At 48.4% G+C, this 15,000-nt stretch overlaps 1 protein-coding gene across 1 annotated transcript in view; it reads left to right on the top strand.

The window, feature by feature from the left end:
• Nucleotides 1–15,000, top strand: part of rnf220b (ring finger protein 220b) — a gene marked incomplete at both ends in the record, with an annotated part of 45,152 nt that overhangs the window by 10,435 nt on the left and 19,717 nt on the right. The window lies entirely within an intron of this gene.

The raw sequence follows: 15,000 nt of genomic DNA, 5'->3' as shown, positions 1-15,000 counted from the left end.
ATGCTGCTAATGAGTGGCCGTGGACCAGGGTGAGGGCCGCAAGCTAAGGGGGAGGGGGGGTGAGGGGATATGGGGGAGGGGGGTGTGGGGGTGTGGTTCACCTCATGGCCTACTCAGCACACACACACACACACACACACACACACACACACACACACACACACACTCACACACACACACACTGGCACACACACACTGACAGACACACACAAATACATAAACACAGTGGAATTCAGGGTGAACTGCTACACAAAAGTACACACCCTCAGAAACACACTGGAGGGCAGGCAGAGACTCAACTACACACACACACACACACACACACACACACACGCACACACACACAGGAAGGCACACGCACCAGTGGATATGCGCGTATGCAAACCTTCCCTCACGCTGGCTGGCAGACACAGCAGTCTCCATTACGAGCAGCCATTAGTATGGAGATTCAGCTAATTGTCCCCATAGACCACACAGGCAGTGCTTGGCGGGCCTGAGCGGGCCTGAGTGGGCCTGCTGTGAGCCTGTGGTGCTGAGTCAGAGCGGGCTCACTGTTTTACACATGCTATTGTTTTTGGTCGTGACCCTATTCATGCAATGATAAATCAATCAGCCAGTGATTATGGGATGCATAGCATGGTTTGTCTCTATGCAGATGATGCCTTTATAACACATGGAATGGTCATCCCACTAGCTGGAGGGAGAAGTCACCCTGTAAGGTCACGCAGACACAGGCACTGAGGTGTCATCCTGTTTGAAACTAGGCTTACATTGATATAATGATATCCACCTTTTTATTATGATTATTATTATTAAGAATCAGATATGACAGTATCGCCCACCTCTAATAGTGTGGTTGGGATGCCACAAATTATGCAGGCATATGTTTTTATTGCAGTACCATTATCCTGTATATCTGCCTTGAAGGAACAGTTCACCCGAAAAGTTCACACAATTTTCATTCGTGGGTGAACTGTTCCTTTAATCAACCTGTACAGTTCAGAGCTGATTTAAAACATGTTCTCATCCAAATGTAGGACAGTGAGCTGAAGTTGGTTATATTGCTGTTGTAATGGGTGTAATACTTTTAACATAAAGAACAATAAATACTTCAAAATCAAGTCTGTGAACTCTATATGACACTGCACCGTGACTGCCCGTCTCTGTGCTTAACACGTTTGATTACAATATAGGATGAATTAGCCTGATGTTACTGCCACCCAAAACTAGTATGAGTTGTGCCAAACAAACGTTAATATCTCAAAAACTATACATCATATAACTTATATTTTCACATTCTGAGTGAGAGCAGAATTAGCTCAAGAGTTTGATGTAATATGCATGTCGTGTTAAAGTTGTGTGAACTGTCGCAGTTTTCAAATTGTAAACACGGTCAGCCGGCTAGAGTCAGACACTCAAACTCAGGCTCCATAGGTTTCCATTGCCGTTGCCACCCAGTGACGTGGTTTGTTTTTCCAAGATGCTGCTCGGCTGATCCCTCGTATAAGCAGCTTTAAGCAAAGACGTACATCTTTTCATTGCATATCATCAGTTTGATCTAGAATGCCAGTTGGTGTTGCTCTGGGTGGGCTGGAGGACCTGGCTCGGCCACAGTCTCCATGGAGAGGGTCCAGGCTCATTAGCTGAGCTCAGAGCTCCTGATGTTGTGAGCTGGCCTGTGTGACCCTGTTGAAGGAGAACACAGGGCAGAAGATCTATCCCGCCACAGGCTGTTTTGTCCTCCCGTGTCGGCTGACGACGGGCGCTCTCACCACGCTGCGCTCTCCAAGGCTACACAGAGCCGTGTGTAACATCTCACACCGCGTTGCGCTCTCCAAGGCTACACAGCCTACATGCCACACAGGCTGCAACCTTCCGCTCAGCTGAACTCTATATTAAAGTCCAGGATCTCATTCCCTCAGCGAGGCTTCAGGGCTGCGGAGAGATCTAGTCTGCTGCTGGGAAACCCCGCGCAGCACCCAGGGATGGTGCTGTGCTGCTGATGGTGCTGTGCCCTTTTCCTCCAAGAAACACTCAACAAAAACACAAACATGACTTTCCGCTGACCTTTCTTTACAGCCTAGTGATTAAAGCACACAATGGCTTTCATCAATCAGGCCATATAGCTGCAAATCTGTTCACATCGCATTTTTTATGTGCTAACGTTTTTTCATTTTTTTTCTCCACTTTTCTCCCCGTCCCCAATTGTACTTGGCCAATTACCCTTGCTATCCTAGTTGTTGCTCCACCCCCTGGCAGAGGCAGAGTAGTGCGGGCTGCCCCGTGCCATGTTGCAGCTTGTTCATGCATTAGGATTCATGCTTGATGCTCTGTCTTGTGGTCCTCTCTCAGGATTGGTCAGTCTTGTGGTCCTCTCTCAGGATTGGTCAGTCTTGTGGTCCTCTCTCAGGATTGGTCAATCCTATAGTGTCAATAAACAGTCACAGGAATGTTTGAAAAAGAAAAGAAGTATACTTACTGTAAATCTGTCCCTTCTGTAAGCAGGTGAAAACACACTAGGAATAATTTGCTAATTTAGACGTGTTTTTCTAGATTCTAAATAAAAAGTTGTACCCCAACATTTCATCACCTTTCAATATTTCCCATGTAAGGAATACAATGAGACTGAAAAGTCTGTGGTTTAAACCTCCCTGATTCCCCTCCCTTTTGTGTGCAGGTTAGTGGAGATCATCTTCTCAATAATCGCTATCTTTGCCTCTGACTATCTGAAGATAAAAAGCATCTGACTATCTGAAGATAAAAAGCATCGTCATTTGCAGTAATTGTTTCTCCATCCAGGCAGACACAATAACATCCCATAGGAAGTGTGACTAACCCAAACACATCAGTATGGTAGAGCACCAGGTGGCTGTGGTCCCCCTCGTACCTGCAGCGGTGTCCATGGTGTTTGTGACAGTATCAGATGTTATCTGGAGGAGAGGTGGCTTATCTCTCCTGATCTGCAGGGAGCCGGTTCCTCACAGCTTCTCACCTGGCCTGCCCGGGCTGCATGTGGGACAGGTGTGTGAGGGGAAGGCAAGGCAGGTGGCTGTGTTTTCTTCTTCTGTAGCAGCCCCATATCTGCTTCACTCTATACAAGATCCACCCTCAAATACTTTCATACTGTTGGAAAAACAGTTATTTGTGATGCAACTTGGATTTCTGGGTTCATTTTGTTGATGGTGGTTTATTACCATTTGTCTTATTTCACCTGGAAAAAATGTCTGATGTAGTTTGAAGAGCTGTTTGAAGAAATGTTCAACAATTATACACAAAGAAGAGGAAGAGATACTAATTTATTATTTAAAACAAATCTGTGTGTGTGTGTGTGTGTGTGTGTGTGTGTGTGTGTGTGTGTGTGTGTGTGTGTGTGTGTGTGTGTGTGTGTGTGTGTGTGTGTGTGTGTGTGCGTGTGTGCGTTTGTGCTTGTGTGCGCGCGTGTGTGTGTGTGTGTGTGTGTGTGTGTGTGTGTGTGTGTGTGTGTTTGTCAAGTCCTTTCGCCCACCCCATTTCCTCCTCAATTGGATTTGGCCAATTCCCCCTGCTATCCCGGTCATTGCTCCGCCCCCTCTGCCAATCCGGGGAGAGTTGTAGACTAGCACATGCTGCCTCTGACACATGTGTCGCCAGCCGCTGCTTTTCACCTGACAGCGAGGAATTTCGTCGGCAGGATGTGCAATCTTGTGTTTTGAGTAAGAGCCTGAAGGCATACAGTTCTTCTTTTCTCCTCTTTTCTCCACCTGGAAAAAGTCTCGTTCTGTTGCTCTTACTTTGTGTTCACACTTCTCTCATCACCTAAGATGAGACGTCAAACCAACAGCTGGATGCAGCAGGCTGTCACCATGACAACCGTGTTGTCAAAAGACATTCTTAGAAACGTACGGAATCATGAACGTACCTAGAAGACTTCTACTCCTACTAGAAGTAGACGAGACAGGTTGAGGGATGGGTTCGCCAAAAAAAGTGAATTACAACAGATCAGAAAGTAACTGGCATTGAACAGCACAAACTGATGATACATAATAAGAAATGTTAAAGTGTATCTCAGAGTGGGATTTTGCTTGACTGTTGCTGCCAATAATGGTGCTGACCGATCAAATATGTAAGTGTGTGCTGACAGGGTGTGAGGCTGTGTAGTTGTTGTCTTGGGTGAGTGGGGCGTTCCACACTGACATGCTGTTTGTTCGGTGAGTGGGGCGTTCCACACTGACATGCTGTTTGTTTGGTGAGTGGGGCGTTCCACACTGACATGCTGTTTGTTCGGTGAGTGGGGCGTTCCACACTGACATGCTGTTTGTTTGGTGAGTGGGGCGTTCCACACTGACATGCTGTTTGTTTGGTGAGTGGGGCGTTCCACACTGACATGCTGTTTGTTTGGTGAGTGGGGCGTTCCACACTGACATGCTGTTTGTTTGGTGAGTGGGGCGTTCCACACTGACATGCTGTTTGTTTGGTGAGTGGGGCGTTCCACACTGACATGCTGTTTGTTCGGTGAGTGGGGCGTTCCACACTGACATGCTGTTTGTTTGGTGAGTGGGGCGTTCCACACTGACATGCTGTTTGTTCGGTGAGTGGGGCGTTCCACACTGACATGCTGTTTGTTCAGGACTGTTTGGAAAAGTTGAGTACATGATGTCAGCAACAGAACAAGCCTCTCAGTTTCTCCTTATTGACCACTAATTGAGAGAAAGAGAGAGGTGGTGGGAGGAGAAGAAATGGAGAGAAGTGATGGGAGGGAATAAATAATGCAACAGAGAGAGAGAGAGAGAGAGAGAGATGGAGGGAGAGAGAGAGAGATGGAGGGAGAGAGAGAGACAGAGAGAGATGGAGGGAGAGAGAGAGAGAGATGGAGGGAGAGAGAGAGGGAGAGAGAGAGACAGAGAGAGATGGAGGGAGAGAGAGAGAGAGATGGAGGGAGAGAGAGAGACAGAGAGAGATGGAGGGAGAGAGAGAGAGAGGGAGAGAGAGAGACATTAATCAGTGAGTCGAGTAATAGTGATGTGTACTTTGAGAGCCAGACTAATTACTGTCTAACGAGGGACTTTGATTTGTCTATTAGCTTCTTCATATCACCTCATTTACACACACACACACACACACACACACACGCACGCAGGCACGCACGCACACACACACACACACACACACACACACACACACACACACACACTCTCGTACACACACACACACACACACACACACACTCACGTACACACACACACACACACACACACACACACACACACACACACACACACACACACACACACACACACACACACACACACTCACATTGATAAAGTGATTGAGACAATAATGACAGAAGCTATAGATTTGTATTACTAGCCCAACACTTTATAGTGCACTATAAAGGCCACCTATACCATGAAACTAGTGTGTAATAGAGCTGCAAGGATTCTTTACCACAAGAAAATAATTTTACACTAAATATACATCAAATATAATATAATATATACTTTAACATCATGTTATAATATTTTGTATCACATAATATACAAAATGCAGTATAATAATGTCCTCCTTGATTTTTTTGCCCAGCACAAGCGGGCCCTATATCTGGCTTTGTCCAGTCCGATTTGTGTGCCGATGCTCGTGAACGCTTTCTCGCGCTGGCCTTTATACTAGGTTTCCCACCTAGCCTTGTTTGAGTTGGATGATTATGAGAAACTCGAGTTGTGTTTTAAGAAAGGGAAATGGTATCTGTCAGGCCTGCGAGCAAAGGCAGAATGTTGTGTACAGAAAGTGATGTAATGAAAGTAATGATGTAATGTAATGATGTAATGATGTAATGAAAGTGATAGTGATGTAATGATCCCTTTTGTTGTTTTAGGAGCATGTTAGGCCATGTTCACACTAGGAGGCCAAATCCAATTTGTGAACTTGAATGACCTCTTCATGATTCTATCCAGATTGGTTTTATGAGTCTGGACGCTCCAAATCTGATTTGTGTCACTTGTCCCAAACCACATTAGGGTTATTATATACATTAGGGCTTTTCATGATGACAGCAGCAGGGTAACCTGACTCTGCCAGATGGTTTGTCTTCACATAACCATCTGGGAACTCACTCAGGAAACCGTTTGAAAGAGGCAGACACTTTCAAAAATTACCTGGCAGGTGATTGGATGAACCATCCGTCTATCACGTCTATCACAAGCTCACTTCTCGCTGTTGTCACACCAAAGCCCGCCCATAGCTAGCTGCCTCTGGACGCTGATTGGTCCAGCCCACTGGTGGTTGGGATTCAAACCAATAGGAGCGTGGTCAGAGGGATTTCTTGTGTAATCGTGATCTCGCTGCCTCACAAGGCAGCAGGAGGAAAACTGAAGAACAAAAGTCAAAACTTCTTCTCACTAGAAGTTCAAGTTAAAGTAAAACTCAATATGTCAAGTGATCGCCTCAAGTGTGGCAAGAGAGTTCCCAGTCCTAACAGTCCTCACAGTGTGACACAGTGTGACAGTGCCAGTCCTCACAGTGTGACAGTGTCAGTCCTCACAGTGTGACAGTGTCAGTCCTCACAGTGTGACAGTGCCAGTCCTCACAGTGTGACAGTGTCAGTCCTCACAGTGTGACAGTGCCAGTCCTCACAGTGTGACAGTGCCAGTCCTCACAGTGTGACAGTGTCAGTCCTCACAGTGTGACAGTGTCAGTCCTCACAGTGTGACAGTGTCAGTCCTCACAGTGTGACAGTGCCAGTCCTCACAGTGTGACAGTGTCAGTCCTCACAGTGTGACAGTGTCAGTCCTCACAGTGTGACAGTGCCAGTCCTCACAGTGTGACAGTGCCAGTCCTCACAGCGTGACAGTGCCAGTCCTCACAGTGTGACAGTGCCAGTCCTCACAGTGTGACAGTGCCAGTCCTCACAGTGTGACAGTGTCAGTCCTCACAGTGTGACACAGTGTGACAGTGCCAGTCCTCACAGTGTGACACAGTGTGACAGTGCCAGTCCTCACAGTGTGACACAGTGTGACAGTGTTGGCTCTGTGTATATTTCAGCCTGTCAGACCGTCGCAGGTTGGAGGCGTCAGAGTGAATGACAGCATCAGAATGAGTGACAGGCCACCGCTGAACAGCTCTATCCCTGCCCGCTGTCTTCTTGATCCAATAAGACTCTGGTGATTTTGACAGACAGCAGTCAGCAAACCAACGTCAAAGTGTGGCTTTGGCATGTTGCTGCCCAGAGTATATAGCCTTTACTTCATCTCAGCGTTTGGAGATGATGATCATAGAACAGTGGTTCTCAAAGTGGGGTCCAGGGGTCCTTGACGGGGTTCCAGGGGCTCGCCGGGAAAAAGGGGAGTAATTATTTTCACTAAAATCCAACTTCCATCCAAAAGTAACAGGACAGAATGCATGACTATTTTGGTCCTGGGTTTCATACACTTTCTGTAAGAAAACATCTCAAAGCAAAAAGCCTGTCAGATGGGGGACCCTGGGACAAATTCTTATCAAATGGGGCTCTGTGGTCTAATTAGTTTAGGGCTCCTTGGCGTAAAAACAAAGTTTGAGAACCACTGTAGAAGTCTTTAAAGGCATGTAGCCTGCTTGCAATGCAAATAGTCACCAAGGACAGTCCTCACTTTCCCTCTGACTCGCACTGCCACCCGCTCTGTACATCAGTATCAAACATCATTGAGCCATGCATCTCAATGAGGAGCAGATTGATTGGCGAGAGCACAGTGGAGGCAGGGTTCAGCCTTAGGCACACACACACACACACACACACGCACACACACACGCACACGCACACGCACACACACACACACGCACACGCACACACAGAGCACAGTGGAGGCAGGGTTCCATCTCAGCCCTCCGGTCCTGAGAAGGCAAACGTGGACCGAGGGACACGGTGGCATGGCTACCCAGTCCACTCTCCTCCATCAAGCAGATGATTGGACGGAGACATGCAGGGCCACGCCCGCACCTGATGGAACAATTGTAGAGAGTAATGGAGAAGATGAGAGAGAGCGACACAGTGAGAGAGAGAGAGAGAGAGAGAGAGAGAGAGAGAGAGAGAGAGAGAGAGGTTGTGCACTGATTGACCTGTGGTCAGAGAGGTTACATCCATTGATCTTAGGGCAGAAGAAAAGGGCTTTGGCCTGAGGTGCTTCACAATGAGTCAATTTGAGGTTAGGATTCTGTCCCTTCTCACCAGGGCCTTTTTCATCATCCCATTCCTCGAGACGTACAGCTGCTGTCTCCCTGTGCTGCATGGTGTGCTGGCTCCATACTGCACAGAGCACTGGAGAGGCCAGGGGCCAATCAATGTTCTACAAGAGGTTGATACAGATCTGATTAGTCAATGAATGATCATTAGTGGTCTAACGAGACATTGATCTGTGCGTGGGCCAAAGGTTGCGCTGGTTGTGGTGAGTGTCTTTAATACATTAAACACAATTGATCGCAGGGGTGGGAGGGGTGTTTGTGGAGGACGCTGGAATCGGATTGGACAGCGATAGATTTGAGGTCAATTTGGGATAGGAAGTCTACATTCATTGGCCGTGGAGTGTGGTGGAGGTGGGAGCACGGAGCCCCGACAGCACATTAGTGTTTTATGTCTTACCGGTGTAGCAATGCTGCCATGAATGAAAAGCAGAGAAATCAAGTGGAGCAGCAGCCTTTGAAAGCTGAGGAAATGACTGTTCAGAGCAGATGTGTTACTACAGGGCCTATTATGTTGCTCATTAAATACCCAACCTCTCAATAGGCCATTATTTCCCCAATAAAAAGCAACCGGCGGCCTGCATACTTTCCCCTCCCCCCTCCCCTCCCCCCTCTGCTTCAGAGGTTAGCTGTACCTCACAGACGGCGAAAAGCCCTGAGTAATATCCTGCATGTGATGCTGTTAAATAGGAACCAGGCCGCGGGACAGGGTGGGGTCCAGGTGTGGCAGGAGCCAATGGCTTTTATAGCCCCGCGTCTCGTCTGAAAGTGTGCCAAGGACCTGCCTCCACAAGCCACCGCCGCAGTGATGCCCGCCAAGCGTGAACTTCACTCCCCCCGCCTGCCTCTCCATGCCCACTGGTTATATAGAGTCTGTGCTTGTTATGGCTTTATAGAGGGATTTCTGATGTGAGCAGAGAATTGTTTGATGATTGGACTAATGATGCCAGTCGGGGTGAGTTGTCTCAGCACTTTATCGCCAAAGAACACAGAGAAAAACAGTCGACGCAAAACCAGACGCAGAGCCTTCAAAGTCCTCCCCGTGTCCATCAGGATTACAGCACGTCCTCAGGTTTTGTCACCGGGGGGACGTTCGACGTTCGTCCCCGCGTCTCCCCTGCAGAACAGCCTTTTCCTGCCCCAGCATCGTCAGCATGTCTCCCCTGCAGAACAGCCTTTTCCTGCCCCAGCATCGTCAGCATGTCTCCCCTGCAGAACAGCCTTTTCCTGCCCCGGCATCGTCAGTGTGTCTCCCCTGCAGAACAGCCTTTTCGTGCCCCGGCATCGTCAGCGTGTCCCCCCTGCAGAACAGCCTTTTCGTGCCCCGGCATCGTCAGTGCGTCTCCCCTGCAGAACAGCCTTTTCCTGCCCCAGCATCGTCAGCATGTCTCCCCTGCAGAACAGCCTTTTCCTGCCCCAGCATCGTCAGCGCGTCTCCCCTGCAGAACAGCCTTTTCCTGCCCCGGCATCGTCAGTGCGTCTCCCCTGCAGAACAGCCTTTTCCTGCCCCAGCATCGTCAGCGCGTCCCCCCTGCAGAACAGCCTTTTCGTGCCCGGCATCGTCAGCATGTCTCCCCTGCAGAACAGTCTTTTCCTGCCCCGGCATCGTCAGTGCGTCTCCCCTGCAGAACAGCCTTTTCGTGCCCCGGCATCGTCAGCGCGTCCCCCCTGCAGAACAGCCTTTTCCTGCCCCGGCATCGTCAGTGCGTCTCCCCTGCAGAACAGCCTTTTCGTGCCCCGGCATCGTCAGCGCGTCCCCCCTGCAGAACAGCCTTTTCCTGCCCCGGCATCGTCAGTGCGTCTCCCCTGCAGAACAGCCTTTTCCTGCCCCGGCATCGTCAGCATGTCTCCCCTGCAGAACAGCCTTTTCCTGCCCCAGCATCGTCAGCATGTCTCCCCTGCAGAACAGCCTTTTCCTGCCCCAGCATCGTCAGCATGTCTCCCCTGCAGAACAGCCTTTTCCTGCCCCGGCATCGTCAGCATGTCTCCCCTGCAGAACAGCCTTTTCCTGCCCCAGCATCGTCAGCGTGTCTCCCCTGCAGAACAGCCTTTTCCTGCCCGGCATCGTCAGCGTGTCTCCCCTGCAGAACAGCCTTTTCCTGCCCCGGCATCGTCAGCATGTCCCCCCTGCAGAACAGCCTTTTCCTGCCCCGGCATCGTCAGCGTGTCTCCCCTGCAGAACAGCCTTTTCATGCCCCGGCATAATGTCAGCGGGGGACAAACAGGCCTGATGTGATGTGGCATTCACTAAAGGTCACGTTAGGCGTCTCCGCTCGGGCTGCATCAGCAGAAGTGGCAGCCGTCATATGGGCGCTGGCGCCGCCCGCGGCCCGGGGGACGCGCTGCGCTGAGCATTGTGATCTCTCTGTTGCAGTGGCGAGTATTGAACGCCGCTCAGTCACCATCTTGATGCAGGACAACAGAAACTGGTTTTTGACCATCAATCATACGCGGGGAAATGGAGGAGTGAGCTATCTTGTTTTGTTTACTATCTCATGATGCTCTTGATAGCGAGGATGGGGCATACGGACATATTGCAGTGTTTTGATGGGTTATTCGGCCCAGGGTGCCTTCTCTTCAAATCCATTGGGAGATAAGGCAGAGATTGTATTCAGGCATGTTGCTGTCTCTGTCAGATTCCTCCCTGACAACAAAAAAGCGATATAAAATCTGATTTATTTTTTAATCTGATCCATGACATTTCCATGACAATCCAGGACCATTTTTGTCATTGTAAATTGATTATGAAAATAGTTCAGTCAATCTTTATATGACTAAAGTCGAGATAAACCCTTTTCCCCAAATAAACCATTTAAATTTATCTTATTGTGGTGTGGTCTTTGTTAGTGAATGGACATGTGGCTCCATTCTGATTCATACATTTTGCTTCAAATCTAAGGGCAACTTAACTACAGTCACAGCTCCTCCCAACTCAACTTAACTATGGTCACAGCTCCTCTCAAGTCAACTTAACTACGGTCACAGCTCCTCTCAAGTCAACTTAACTACAGTCACAGCTCCTCCCAAGTCAACTTAACTATGGTCACAGCTCCTCCCAAGTCAACTTAACTACGGTCACAGCTCCTCCCAAGTCAACTTAACTACAGTCACAGCTCCTCCCAAGTCAACTTAACTACGGTCACAGCTCCTCCCAAGTCAACTTAACTACAGTCACAGCTCCTCCCAAGTCAACTTATAACTACAGTCACAACTCCTCCCAAGTCAACTTAACTACGGTCACAGCTCCTCCCAAGTCAACTTAATTACAGTCACAGCCAGTAGCGGCCGGTGCATTTTTGTCGAGGGAGGGCTGTACCAAATATAGGCCTGGACAATGGGGTTGAAATCAATATGATAATTATAAGGATTATTGTCAATATCAATATCATATGTTTCACGTATGCAAAATCAGTGTTCATCTCATTGAACTGAATGGTGATGTCAAACAAACCTTACATTTTCAAATAATATTCCTGCCATACCTCATTTGATCAGTTTTTAAGTAACATTTGCTTGTCATCATCAATTTAGACAGCAGAAATGTCACTATTAAAATAACTTCATATCATCACGATGATTCCACTGAAAGACAACAATAATAGGCTATTGAATTATCATCCACTCCAGCCCTAAATCAAGCAAGTAGTAACGGACGTTAGCCTACTAGTAGGCTACCTTCTGAATCATATGGGCAACAGATTAGTAGGCATATCAATCACGGAGCAGATTACAGAAATAGTAACCTGGTCAGCAGCCCTCTGATCTCTCTCTGATCAAACTTCCCTTAGCATCCATATTTACTTGAAAAGCACATGGCATAAACACTTTGGAAGAAGGACTTCCCACAGCATGTGAATGTTACATTACATTACCTATGAGGAAAGCACGTTCGTGCATGCAAATAGAGAGTCCGTCAAAAATGCATTGCCGTCGCTCTACCTGGCCCCACCTCCACCTGGTCGCTAGATACCAGCGCCCCGAATCCCTTTGTTTTGAGAGCGAACAGCGCATGTGCAATTTACACAGATCCTGGCTTAGCACTGGTGGAAGCCGGAAGTCCCCGGACGGCGTCCGTGGCAGAAAGTAGTTGACCCAAAACAGTACACATGTAGATCATTATGAATCTACATATTTATTGCAGATTATATAGGCTACTCACTATCTAATATTCACCTCGCTCATAATAAAAAAAAATATATATATATACTGTATATATACATTTTATTTCCCCCTCCTTTATGTGGGTAGGTGGGGCGGCGCCCTGGCGCCCTCTAGTGGCCGGCCGCCACTGGTCACAGCTCCTCCCAAGTCAACTTAACTACAGTCACAGCTCCTCCGAAGTCAACTTAACTACAGTCACAGCTGGTAGTTGGGTGGGACGAGTAGAGGAAGAGGACATGACAGCTGCATAGAGGCGAGACAGCCAGGGGAGAAGGTATTGAAGGTCTTGAACCGGCGAGACACAAAGATAGAAAAAGGAAACAATGGGAGACACAGAGGGAGTGAATCCTTTAGGAGACACAGAGAGAGTGAATCCTTTAGGAGATGGGCCAGTCGAACGCGGCCCAGCAGGGCCGACCCACCCCAGCCAGTTGCCGTAGTGAGGGAACGTTAACAAGCCCCACAGGCAGCTTTTACAGCCCCCTGTTGTGTGTCTGAGACCCCCCAGGCTGGAGAGGCGCTGAGGCTGACTGATACTGACAGGGTTTATGTGGGCGGGGAGGGGGGTGGTGCGGGGAAGGTGGGAGGGGGTTGGGATGTGTAAAAGCTGGTCGTGAACCAACAACTGTCACTTAACACTGAGTCAGCCCTCAAGCATGCAAACACACACACACAGACACTCATGTACATCCAAAACACGCACGCAAGCACGCTCTCTCTCTCTCTCACACACACACACACACACACACACACACACACACACACACACACACACACACACACACACACACACACACACACCATTAGATTGGATGTTTGGGGCTGGAGGGGGGGGAGGAGGGCTTATCCAAAAAGTGGACCAATAAAACACCTGAAAATCAAATCCCATTGCTCTTATCGCGGCGCCACTCAGAGACGTTATCTGTGCAGGTAATGCGGTTATAAATTCAATTTCAGCCCAGAGATTTCATTGTTTACTGACGCCTGCGTGTTCCGGGCGGCGGAGCGCAGAAAGCCCGGGAACGTTCGATGCGTGTCGGGAAAACTCATTTAGGCTTCCGAGAGGGGATGCAGAGAAGGCAGGGGGGGGGGCAGACGAGGGGAGCTGTCACTCTCTCCCAAGGACACCACACTCCCTTTTCTATTTTCCGCCCCATGTTTTATTTAGAGGCCTATTTTGTCCTATTTGCTTCCTCATTATGGCCTCTCATAGCTCAACTGATGTCAGGGGACTGATGCCGCGCGCCCACAGACAGCAGGCAGCAGACAGCAGGCAGCAGAGCTTGTCATGTCCCCGGTCACTAAGGCCAAGTGTTAGTCAGTTAATAAGGTCCTGGAGGAAGTTCAGTCCACTGGGTACGGGGTCATAACTGTCACCAACACTCACCTGTTTGTAAGGTTATGTATTAAGAAGGCAGAACTGTCACCAACACTCACCTGTTTGTAAGGTTATGTATTAAGAAGGCAGAACTGTCACCAACACTCACCTGTTTGTAAGGTTATGTATTAAGAAGGCAGAACTGTCACCAACACTCACCTGTTTGTAAGGTTATGTATTAAGAAGGCAGAACTGTCACCAACACTCACCTGTTTGTAAGGTTATGTATTAAGAAGGCAGAACTGTCACCAACACTCACCTGTTTGTAAGGTTATGTATTAAGAAGGCAGAACTGTCACCAACACTCACCTGTTTGTAAGGTTATGTATTAAGAAGGCAGAACTGTCACCAACACTCACCTGTTTGTAAGGTTATGTATTAAGAAGGCAGAACTGTCACCAACACTCACCTGTTTGTAAGGTTATGTATTAAGAAGGCAGAACTGTCACCAACACTCACCTGTTTGTAAGGTTATGTATTAAGAAGGCAGAACTGTCACCAACACTCACCTGTTTGTAAGGTTATGTATTAAGAAGGCAGAACTGTCACCAACACTCACCTGTTTGTAAGGTTATGTATTAAGAAGGTGTTAAATTGTCATAGCCAGCGCTTGACTGTGCAGAGATGGGAAATTAGGCGCATCTTGTCTGCTCGCTCTCTGCGTGGAGATTGATGGCTTTCAGGAGTAAATCAGCTCATCTACGAGGTAAAGTGTTGATCTAGTGGAGCTGCTCCGGCTCCCCCGCTGGCTGCTTATGGTACTAATCCATCAGCGGGGCCCAATGGGCCGAGTGCACGGCCTCCTGGGTAATGTTCCTATTGACGGCCTATGATGTCAACACACTGACAGCAGGTGTGTGTGTGTGTGTGTGTGTGTGTGTGTGTGTGTGTGTGTGTGTGTGTGTGTGTGTGTGTGTGTGTGTGTGTGTGTGTAACCTTATTTTACTGTCTCTCTCTCTCTCTCTCTCTCACTCCTATGATGTCAACACACTGACAGCAGGTGTGTGTGTGTGTGTGTGTGTGTGTGTGTGTGTGTGTGTGTGTGTGTGTGTGTGTGTGTGTGTGTGTGTGTGTGTGCAACCTTATTTTACTCTCTCTCTCTCTCTCTCTCTCTCTCTCTCACTCCTATGATGTCAACACACTGACAGCAGGTGTGTGTGTGTGTGTGTGTGTGTGTGTGTGTGTGTGTGTGTGTGTGTGTGTGTGCAACCTTATTTTACTCTCTCTCTCTCTCTCTCTCTCTCTCTCTCTCTCACTGTCTGTCAATAGTACAC

This window comes from Poromitra crassiceps (genome assembly GCF_964638095.1).
Source record: "Poromitra crassiceps genome assembly, chromosome: 12".
In the NCBI taxonomy this organism is placed as follows: Eukaryota; Metazoa; Chordata; class Actinopteri; order Beryciformes; family Melamphaidae; genus Poromitra; species Poromitra crassiceps.
This window is presented reverse-complemented; position numbering and strand designations above follow the sequence as displayed.